Genomic DNA, 12,371 nt, shown 5'->3' on the forward strand with positions numbered 1-12,371 from the left:
CTGCTTCTCTGCCTAGAATAGAGGACTGACCTGAGAAAAACAAACAGCTTAAGGCATTTAGTTATGTGAGCTTCTAGCCTCCTCAGAGATGCTCTTCAATGCACATCTTAAAGGGTTCGACCATGTTGACTTTTCTACATGAGCATATCATAAAGACCACCATGAATCTAAAGATAATGGGGTCTCCCTGAAAGACCTGGACTGTGTAAGCCCCCACCCTAGGGCTTCAGCCTAACCCCAGTGGAGTTGGGAGCCCTGGGAATGACTGAGACTGAATTTCTCACCACCCTAACAAGATCAGAAATTTGAGCTAAATTTTGCATGCAGTTGTGGTAGTCATGAGTTTATGCCTGCTTTGTTTGCTTGTTTGGGGAGCTTCTTTTTTTTTTTTTTTAATTTTTGGCTGTGTTGAGTCTTCGTTTCGTGCGAGGGCTTTCTCTAGTTGCGGCAAGCAGGGGCCATTCTTCATCGCGGTGCACGGGCCTTTCACTATCGCGGCCTCTCTTGTTGCGGGGCACAGGCTCCAGACGCGCAGGCTCAGTAGTTGTGGCTCACGGGCCTAGTTGCTCCTTGGCATGTGGGATCCTCCCAGACCAGGGCTCGAACCCGTGTCCCCTGCATTGGCAGGCAGACTCTCAACCACTGCCCCACCAGGGAAGCCTTGGAAACTTCTTTTGAAAAATATGATTATTTTAGCAAATATGTTTCCTAGATATTGAGCAATAACTGAATTACGGACCGTTATGGCATAATCCCTTGCTCACACCAAGTATCTTAAAATCACCTCTGACTCCCCTCTATCTCACCCTGTATCCAATGCTTCAGGAAATTCTGATGGCTCTACCTTTAAAATATATCAAGAATACAACTACTTTTCATCACCAGGGTGGGCCAGTCTACCATCATCTTTGCCTTAGTGTATTATGATAGCCTCCTAACTGGTGTCCCTGCTTTCACATTTGCCCCTTCCTATAGTCATTATCAACAAGACAGCCTTAATTGTCCTGCTAAACTTGGAACAGATTATCTCGATATTTCACAGTGGCTCCTCATTTCTTTCAGAATCTAATCCACGGTCCTTAAAATGTACAGCAAGTCCCCCCTGTACTCTCTTACCTCTCTGAGTGTATTTCCTTATCTCTTCACTGCTTTTTAAACATATTAGGCACATTCCTGTCTCAGGGCCTTTGCACAGACTGTTCCTGATGTCTGGAATGCTTTCCCATCCAAAATCTGCCTGGCTTACTCCACATTTACCTCAAGGAATTACTTAAATGTCTTCTCTGATGTCCACTGATCCTCATAAATCTAGACACCTCCATCTAAAACTGTAGCTCTTTCTGGCACTCCCAGTTTCCCTTATCCATTCTCTTTTTATTTAGCCAGAGTACTTAGCCCATTCTGACCTACTGTACCATGTCTTATTTATTATGTTTACTTTTTGCTGTTTGTGTTCCATTCCAGGAATGTGAGTGCAGGAAATTTTGTTGATTTTGTTCATTGAAAACTAGAGTGGTACCTGGTACGTATCAGATGCTCAACAAATATTTATTGAATGAATTAATAGATGAATGAATGAAGTGCAGTACAGTGTGCTGGTGGTCACAGGCCAGAGCAAAAGCCTCCACTCTAGTTTGACCGAGCCATCCTGTAGTGAGGTAGGCCCCTGTGGCTGGGTCAAGCATTGTGTAATTCTGAGAGGGAGAACCTCCCTAAATTTTGCACCCTAGCACCTGCCTTACTCATCTCACACAGTCTGGGCCCTGGTCAAATGTGACAGCTTCTGTTTCTTAACTAAAGACTTCTGAATAGAGAAGATGGTAAGGAAACAACACAGTGTATCTGAGTGAATTTTACATTTTGTGCCCTGTAAATCCAGACACATTTTTTTCATTTTTTCATTGGATGCCCTACTGTTCACAACAGAAATAAGAGGAGAAAAACCATTTTCTTCTGAGGAATGCAGGTGTCTTCAGGAAGAGAACTGTGATTACCATACTTTTTAAAGGTTATTTGAGTCCACTGCAGAAATAATTGTGAAATTATACATTAATCTTTTTTTTTTAAATTTTATTTATTTATTTATGGCTGTGTTGGGTCTTCGTTTCTGTGCGAGGGCTTTCTCTAGTTGCGGCAAGTGGGGGCCACTCTTCATTGCGGTGCGCGGGCCTCTCACTGTCGCGGCCTCTCTTGTTGCGGAGCACAGGCTCCAGACGCGCAGGCTCAGTAATTGTGGCTCACGGGCCCAGCCGCTCCGCGGCATGTGGGATCTTCCCAGACCAGGGCTCGAACCCCTGTCCCCTGCATTGGCAGGCAGATTCTCAACCACTGCGCCACCAGGGAAGCCCTATACATTAATCTTTGGAAAACATTGGAATATAATTTACTGCTACCAGTTAGATTTAATATTTAATTCAGTTAGGTTCAGTTCAGTTATTAGCATTTTCCTTCTCAAATATGCAAAGATCATTTAGTTCTCTGGGAAATTCTTCCTAGGCTTCAAGAGTTCATATTCAGAAGACTTGCTGAGAGGCAGCAAGCTGCAGGTACGTCATTCATACATTCGGAAACCCTATGCTTACTCTCTAGCTGGCATAAACTCTTTTGTATTCAGATCGTATATTGCTGTCTGTTTAGGTTGTGATACTGAATTCACAAAAAAGCCACCCAAAAGGATTCACTGTATGACCCAGTACCTAAACTGTATCCAAAATGCTACTCTTTTGGTATAAAGATTTCCAAGGAGGAAAGGAAACACTCCAGGTTCTTATTCATTCATTTGCTTGTTTCCTGCTGTAGTAGCAATTGCAGCAGAGATCTGGAACCTCAAAGAGGGGCTTGCTTCTTTACCAAATTAAAACTTCTTCTGACTGCTTTAATGTGTGGGGTTTTGCTTTTCTTTAAGTCACAGACTGAAATTGACATTTGAAGTGCCACAGCATTGTAATTAATGCTAATTATATTGGCAGTAGCCCAAGAGCCAGGAGGTAGTGTGGGAGGAAGCACAGTGGTCCCTCTTCAGGACCCTCTTGCTAAAAGTGACCTGTGACACTCCTCCCTTGTGGCCACGGTTCAGTTTAATTCAACACTGAGCGGAAGTGGACACCTCTGATGTGCAGAGCTGCAAGCTCCTTTTTGAACCCTAGTCCCTCGTTAATATGTAACCTGAGCAGCCAAAGAATAAATCTTCCATGCTTTCTCCTGGCACCACCTTCAACCACGCATGGAATATTTCTGTCCTTTGCCAAGTGACAAACCAGAGATGCAGGCTCTGAAAAAGACCGTGGGCTGTCGTTTTTTTAAGTGTCTTTGTGGAGCGAGCCACAAAGAAAAAGGCAGCAGGAGCATATGTTTGTAGATGCTTTTTATATCCCAAAAGGAAAAAAAAGGAGGAAGACACTGTGGGGATTGCGATTTACATTTGGATTATTTATTTTTATGTTAAACACAGACTCCCTGGGAAGAGTGTTGCTTTTAACGCAGGCCAGGGTGGCCAACTGGAAACTGGTACTCCTTCCCTCTCTGCGGGCTTGCCCACTCAGTCAACCAACTGTCAAGCAAGTGGGTTTGCCTCCTACTTATGTGACTGTTCCCAGCTTCCCCCCAAACTTATCCAGTTTCTTACATGGGTGCTAATCTTACCCCTTTGCCTAAGATACAGGGGTAAAACTTGCCTGGATATAGATTGCTCTAACACCTGCTAACTTCATAACTTTGGACACATAGTGTCAGGACTCTAAATCTCAGTTTTCTCACCTGTAAAACAGGGGTAATGATAGCTCTTATCTCACATGGTTTGTCTTGGGACCAAATCCATGTAAGGCGTTTGGCTCAGTGCTTGGCATAGAGTACTCCCTCTTAAAATTCTAGCCATTATTACTATTACTATTATTATTATTATTATTATATTTCTTATTGGCACCATAGAATAGATACCTCCCAGGTAATTTTCATAGAGAAAAATCTAAAATTCTAGTATGTGCTAAAGACTTCCTAGGTTCTGCTCAGTTTGGGTTCACCCTAAAGTAGACGCCTGAAGCAAAGATATAGTTACATGATCATAATGATGATTTTTATTCTTTAGTTTGTTAATGTGGTGTATCACATTGATTTCTTTGTGGATGTTGAACTATTCCTTCATCCCTAGGATAAATCCCACTTGATCACAGTGTATGATCCTTTTACTGTATTGCTGAATTTGATTTGCTAATATTATGTTGAGGATTTTTGCATCTATGTTCATCAGTGGTGTTGGCGTATAATATTCTTTTTTATGGTGTCCTTGTTTGGCTTTGGTATCAGAATGATGCTGGCCTTGTGGAATGAGTTTGGAAGCATTCCTTCCTTTTCAATTTTTTGGAATAGTTTGAGAAGGATAGGTGTTAATTCTTCAATAAATGTTTGGTAGAATTCATCTGTGAAACCTCTGGTCTGGAATCTTGCTTATTGGGAGTTTTTTGATTACTGATTCAATTTCATTGCTGGTAACTGATCTGTTCATATTTTCTATTTCTTTCTGATTCAGTCTTGGGAGATTGTATGTTTCTAGAAATTTATGAGTTTCTTCTAGGTTGTCCAATTTCTTGGCGTTTAGTTGTTCATAGTAGTCTCTTACGATGCTTTGTTTTTTTGTGATGTCAGTTGTAACACCTCCTCTTTCATTTCTGATTTTATGGTTTTGGGCCCTCTCTCTTTTTTTCTTAATGACTCTGGCTAAAGGTTTATCAATTTTGTTTACCTTTTCAAAGAACCAGTTCTTAGTTTCATTAATCTTTCATATTGTTTTTTTAGTCTCTGTTTTATTTATTTCTGCTCTGATTTTTATAATGTCTTTCCTTCTACCAATTTTGGGTTTTGTTTGTTCTTTTTTTCCTATTTCCATTAAGTGTAAGTTTTGGTGGTTTATTTGCAATTTTTCTTATTTCCTCAGGTAGGCTTGTATTGCTATAAAATTCTCTCTTACAACTGCTTTTGCTGTGTCCCATAGATTTTGGATTGTTGTGTTTCCATTTTTATTTGTCTTTCAGTATTTTTTTATTCCTTCTTTGATTTCTTCAGTGACCCATTGGGTGTTTAGTAGCATATTGTTTAGCCTCTATGTATGTGTGTTTTTTGCAGTTTTTTTTTCTTGTAGTTGATTTCTAGTCTCATAGCATTGTGGTCAGAAAAGATGCTTGATATGATTTTAATTTAAATTTACCAAGGCTTCTTTTGTGGCCTAGTATGTGATCTATCCTGGAGAATGTTCCATGTGCACTTGAAAAGAACGTGTATTCTGCTGTTTTAGAATGGAATGTTTTATATATATATATATATATATACCTATTTAGTTCATTGGGTCTAATGTGTCATTTAAGGACAGTGTTTTGTTACTGGTTTTCTGTCTGGATGAACTATTCATTGATATAAGTGGGATGTTAAAGTCCCCTATTATTATTGTGTTACTGTCCATTTCTCCCTTTATGCTTGTTAACATTTGTTTTATGTATTTAGATGCGCCTATGTTGGGTGCATATATATTTACAATTGTACTTCTTGTTGGATCAATCCCTTTATCATTATATAATGTCCTTTTTTGTCTCTTGTTACAGTCTTTGTTTTAAAGTCTTTTTTCTCTGATATTAGTATTACTATCCCAGCTTTCTTTTCATTTCCATTTGAATGGAGTGCCTTTTTCCATTCTTCACTTTCAGTCTGTGCTTATCTTTAGATCTGAAGTGAGTCTCTTGTGGCAGCATATATACATTTTTTAATCCATTCAGTCATTCTCTGTCTTTTGATTGAAGCATTTAGTCATTTTACATTTAAAGTAATTACTGGAGGATGACGTTCAAGTTGGCGGAGGAGTAAGACATGGAGATCACCTTCCTCCCCACAAATACATCAAAAATACATCTACATGTGGAACAACTCCTACACAACACCTACTGAACGCTGGCAGAAGACCTCAGGCTTCCCAAAAGGCAAGAAACTCCCCACGTACCTGGGTAGGGCAAAAGAAAAAAAAAAAAACAGAGACAAAAGATTAGGGACGGGACCTGCATCTCTGGGTGGGAGCTGTGAAGGGGGAAAAGTTTCCACACACTAGGAAGCTCCTTCGCGGGTGGAGACGGGGGATGGGCGGGGGGGGGGGAAGCTTTGGAGCCACGGAGGAGAGCACAGCCACAGGGGTGCGGAGGGCAAAGTGGAGAGATTCCTGCACAGAGGATCGGTGCCAACCAGCACTCACCAGCCTGAGAGGTTTGTCTGCTCACCTGCCGGGGCGGGTGGGGGCTGGGAGCTGAGGCTCTGGCTTCGGAGGGCAGATCCCAGGGAGAGGTCTGGGGCTGGCTGGGTGAACACAGCCTGAAGGGGGCTAGTGCGCCACAGCTAGCCGGGAGGGAGTCCGGGAAAAACTCTGGACCTGCCTCAAAGTCAAGAGACCATTGTTTCAGGGTGCGGGAGGAGAGGGCATTCAGACCACCACCTAAACGAGCTTCAGAGATGGGTGCGAGCCATGGCTTTCAGCGCGGACATCAGAGACGGGCATCAAACGCTAAGGCTGCTGCCGCTGCCACCAAGAAGCCTGTGTGCGAGCACAGGTCACTACCCACACAACCCCTCCTGGGAGCCTGTGCAGCCCGCCACTGCCAGGGTCCCGTGATCCAGGGAAAACTTCCCCGAAAGAACACACAGAGCGCCTCAGGGTGTTGTAACGTCACGCCAGCCTCTGCCGCCGCAGGCTTGCCCTGCATTCCATACCCCTCCATTCCTCCAGCCTGAGTCAGAGTCCCGTAATCAGCCACTCCTTTAACCCCCTCCTGTTTGGGCGAAGAACGTATGTCAGAAGGCAACCTACATGCAGAGGCGGGGCCAAATCCAAAGCTGAACCCCAGGAGCTGTGCAAACAAAGAAGAGAAAGGGAAATTTCTCTGTGCAGCCTCAGGAGCAGTGGATTAAATCTCCACAATCAACTTGATGTACCCTGCATCTGTGGAATACCTGAATAGACAACGAATCATCCCAAAACTGAGGCGGTGGACTTTGGGAGCAACTATAGACTTGGGGTTTGCTGTATGCGACTGACTAGTTTCTGATTTATATGTTTATCTTAGTTTAGGTTTTAGAACTTATTATCACTGGTGGATTTGTTTATTGGTTTGGTTGCTCTCTTCTTTTTTATTTTATTACTTTTTAAATTTTTTATTTTAATAATATTTTTTTAATTTTTTTATTTTCATAACTTTATTTTATTTTTATTTTTATTTTATTTCTTTTTTTTTCTCCCTTTCCTTCTGACCCGTGTGGCTGACGTGGTGCTCCAACCAGGTGTCAGGCCTGAGCCTCGGAAGTGGGAGAGCCAAGTTCAGGACTTTGGACCACCAGGGACCTCCCAGCCCCACGTAATATCAATTAGCAAGAGCTCTCCCAGAGATTTCCGTCTCAATGCTCCACTCAATGACCAGCAAGCTCCAGTGTTGGACACCCCATGCCAAACAACTAGCAAGACAGAAACACAACCCCACCCATTAGCAAAGAAGCTGCCTAAAATTATAATAAGTTCAGAGACACCCCAAAACACACCACCAGACATGGTCCTGCCCACCAGAAAGACAAGATCCAGCCTCATCCACCAGAACACAGGCACAAGTCCCCTCCACCAGGAAGCCGACACAACCCACTGAGCCAACCTTACCCACTGGGGGCAGACACCAAAAACAACGAGAACTACAAACCTGCAGCCTGTGAAAAGGAGACCCCAAACAGTAAGTTAAGCAAAATGAGAAGACAGAGAAATACGCAGCAGATAAAGGAGCAAGGTAAAAACCCACCAGACCAAACAAATGAAATAGGCAGTCTAACTGAAAAAGAATTCAGAGTAATGATAGTAAAGATGATCCAAAATCTTGGAAATAGAATGGAGAAAATATAAGAAACGTTTAACAAGGACCTAGAAGAACTAAAGAGCAAACAAACAATGATGAACAACACAATAAATGAAATTTAAAATTCCCTAGAAGGAATCAATAGCAGAATAACTGAGGCAGAAGAATGGATAAGTGACCTGGAAGATAAAGTAGTGGAAATAACTACCACAGAGCAGAATAAAGAAAAAAGAATGAAAAGAATTGAGGACAGTCTCAGAGACCTCTGGGACAACATTAAATGCACCAACATTCGAATTATAGGGGTCCCAGAAGAAGAGAAAAAGAAAGGAACTGAGAAAATATTTGAAGAGATTATAGTTGAAAACTTCACTAATATGGGAAAGGAAATAGTCAAGTCCAGGAAGTGCAGAGAGTCCCATACAGGATAAATCTAAGGAGAAACACAAGACTGAACCAGGAAGAAACAGAAAATATAAACAGACCAATCACAAGCACTGAAATTGAGACTGTGATTAAAAATCTTCCAAAAAACAAAAGCCCAGGACCAGATGGCTTCACACGAGAATTCTATCAAACATTTAGAGAAGAGCTAACACCTATCCTTCTCAAACTCTTCCAAAATATATCAGAGGGAGGAACACTCCCAAACTCATTCTACCTGGCCACCATCCCCCTGATACCAAAACCAGACAGAGAGGTCACAAAAAAAGAAAACTGGCCAAAATCATTGATGAACATAGATGCAGAAATCCTCAACAAAATACTAGCAAACAGACTCCAACAGCACATTAAAAGGATCATACACCATGATCAAGTGGGGTTTATCCCAGGAATGCAAGCATTCTTCAGTATACGCAAATCAATCAATGTGATACACCATATTAACAAACTGAAGGATAAAAACCATATGATAAAAAATGCAGAAAAAGCTTCGACAAAATTCAACACCCATTTATGATAAAAACCCTCCAGAAAGTAGGCATAGAGGAAACTTACCTCAACATAATAAAGGCCATATATGACATACCCAGAGCCAATATCATTCTCAATGGTGAAAAACTAAAACCATTTCCTCTAAGATCAGGAACAAGACAAGGTTGCCCACTCTCACCACTGTTATTCAACATAGTTTTGGAAGTTTTAGCCACAGCAATCAGAGACAAAAGAGAAATAAAAGGAATCCAAATTGGAAAAGAAGAAGTAAAACTGTCACTGTTTGCAGATGACATGATACTATACATAGAGAATCCTAAAGATGCTACCAGAAAAGTGCTAGAGCTAATCAATGAATTTTTTAAAGTAGCAGGATACAGAATTAATGCACAGAAATCTCTTGCATTCCTGTACACTAATGATGAAAAATCTGAAAGAGAAGTTAAGGAAACACTCCCATTTACTATTGCAACAAAAAGAATAAAATACCTAGGAATAAACCTACCTAAGGAGACAAAAGACCTATATGCGGAAAACTATAAGACACTGATGAAAGAAATCAGAGATGATGCAAACCGATGGAGAGATATACCATGTTCTTGGATTGGAAAAATCAACATTGTGAAAATGACTATACTACCCAAAGCAATCTACATATTCATTGCAATCCCTATCAAACTACCAATGGCATTTTTTACAGAACTAGAACAAAAAATTTCACAATTTGTATGGAAATACAAAAGACCCCAAATAGCCAAAGCAATTTTGAGAAAGAAAAACAGAGCTGGAGGAATCAGGCTCCCTGACTTCAGGCTATAGTACAAAGCTACAGTAATCAAGACAGTATGGTACTGGCACAAAAACAGAAATATAGATCAATGGAACAGGATAGAAAGCCCAGAGATAAACCCACACACATATGGTCATTTTATCTTTGATAAAGGAGGCAAGAATATACAATGGCGAGAAGACAGCCTCTTCAGTAAGTGCTGCTGGGAAAACGGGACAGCTACATGTAAAAGAATGAAATTAGAACACTTCCTAACACCATACACAAAAATAAACTCCAAATGGTTTGAAGACCTAAATGTAAGGCCAGGTACTATAGAACTCTTAGAGGAAAACTTAGGCAGAACACTCTATGACATAAGATCCCACCTTCTAGAGAAATGGATCCTTTTAGACCCACCTTCTAGAGAAATGGAAATAAAAACAAAAATAAACAAGTGGGACCTAATGAAACTTAAAAGCTTTTGCACAGCAAAGGAAACCATAAACAAAACGAAAAGACAACCCTCAGAATGGGAGAAAATATTTGCAAACGAAGCAACTGACAAAGGATTAATCTCCAAGATATACAAGCAGCTCATGCAGCTCAATATCAAAAAAACAACCCAATCCAAAAATGGGCAGAAAACCTAAATAGACATTTCTCCAAAGAAGATATACAGATTTCCAACAAACACGTGAAAGGATGCTCAACGTCACTAATCATTAGAGCAATTCAAGTCAGAACTACAGTGAGGTATCACCTCGCACTGGCAGAATGGCCATCATCAAAAGGTGTACAAACAATATATGCTGAAGAGGGTGTGGAGAAAGTGGAACCCTCTTGCACTGTTGGTGGGAATGTAAATTGATTCAGCCACTATGGAGAATGGTATGGGGGTTCTTAAAAAACTATAAATAGAACTACCATACAATCCAGCAATCCCCCTAGTGGGCATATACCCTGAGAAAACCATAATTCAAAAACAGTCATGTACCACAATGTTCATTGCAGCACTATTTCCAATAGCCAGGACATGGAAGCAACCTAAGTGTCCATCGACAGATGAATGGATAAAGAAGACATGGCACATATATACAATGGAATATTACTCAGCCATAAAAAGAAAGGAAATTGAGTGGTTTGTAGTGAGGTGGATGGACCTAGAGTCTGTCATACATAGTGAAGTATGTCAGAACGAGAAAAACAAATACCGTATGCTCATACATATATATGGAATCTAAAAAAAAAAGGTTCTGAAGAACCTAGGGGCAGGACAGGGATAAAGACGCAGACATAGAGAATGGGCTTGAGGACACGGGGAGAGGGAAGGGTAAGCTGGGACAAAGTGAGAGAGTGGCATTGACATGTATACACTACCAAATGTAAAATATATAGCTAGTGGGAAGCAGCTGCATAGCATAGGGAGATCAGCTTGGTGCTTTGTGAGCACCTAGAGGAGTGGGATAGGGAGGGTGAGAGGGAGATGCAAGAGGGAGCGGATATGGGGATATATGTATACGTATAGCTGATTCACTTTGTTATATAGCAGAAACTAACTCAACAATGTAAAGCAATTATATTCCAATAAAGATGTTAAAAAATAAAAATAAAAAAATAATTACTGATAGGTATGTACTTATTGCCATTTGTTAACTGTTTTCTGGTTGTTTTTGTAGTTCTTTTTTGTTTCTTTCTTCTTTTTTCTCTTCTCTTGTAATTTGATGACTGTCTTTACTCTTCCTAGCATTACACTCAGTCTCAGGATCCTTATGCCAAAGTAGGCCTGGTATCCTCATTCTACGGCTATTAATAACCAACAATTCCATTTCAAGCTTTTATGCAGCTCTTTTCCTAGAAACATACCTAGAGTGCCATGGTAAATGGGGTCAGGAGAGATCTAGACCCTATACTCAGGACCAGCTCTCCCACCATGAACCTGGGCCCTTTGATTAAGTCCAGCTATTCAAACGAAACTTCCCCTTTCTAGTTGATGAGTTTAATCTGGGAGTGGGATGGCTTATTTTTAGATTTTACAACCATGTTTCTACTGCAGCATCTTCCATTTGATCAACAGTTTTTAAAAGGGTGAAACTTATCTCTTTTTAGTTGCAGCATAGAATTCTTGTGACGCCTCTTAAATGTATGGTTCCAGCCCAGAGACTCATATATATATAAAGCTGCCTACTGAATATTCTACTTGGATATACCATGAGTCCCTCAAAATCACTATCAGCTTCCTCAAACATGCTTTTCTTCTATGTTCCCTACTCAAGAAATAGGAAATGGAACAATCACTGACTCAGTTACTCAAGCCAGAAAGTTAAACATTCTCCTTGGTGCCCACCTTTCTCTTACTCCTATGTATAATCATTCACAAAGTCCTGGTGTTTCTTTTGAAAATACTTACTTCTCTCCATCCCCACTGCTACTATTCCAGTCCATATCTCACCTGAGCTGTGAAAAAATCTTCCTAGTGAAACTCCAGATATTCCTTCCTTAAACCATTCTTCATATAATAGCTAGTGTGATGTGTCTCAAACACACAAACCTGATCATATCTCTCTGTACTGCTTACAATCCTTATGTCCAGAATACTAATGATCTAGCATTGCTTATCTTTTAAGCCTGTTTTCATTCCACTCTCCTCCTGACAAACTGCTGTTCATACACTAAATTTCTTTTAGTTCCATGAAAGATTCAGGCTCTGTTTCACTTACAGGATGTTGCACAAATATCTCCTCTACCTGGAGCAGTCTCTCCCTCACTCTTCACCTGACCAACTCCTATTTATCTTCGGT

The sequence above is a fragment of the Balaenoptera borealis genome, assembly GCF_965194805.1.
Source record: "Balaenoptera borealis genome assembly, chromosome: 8".
In the NCBI taxonomy this organism is placed as follows: Eukaryota; Metazoa; Chordata; class Mammalia; order Artiodactyla; family Balaenopteridae; genus Balaenoptera; species Balaenoptera borealis.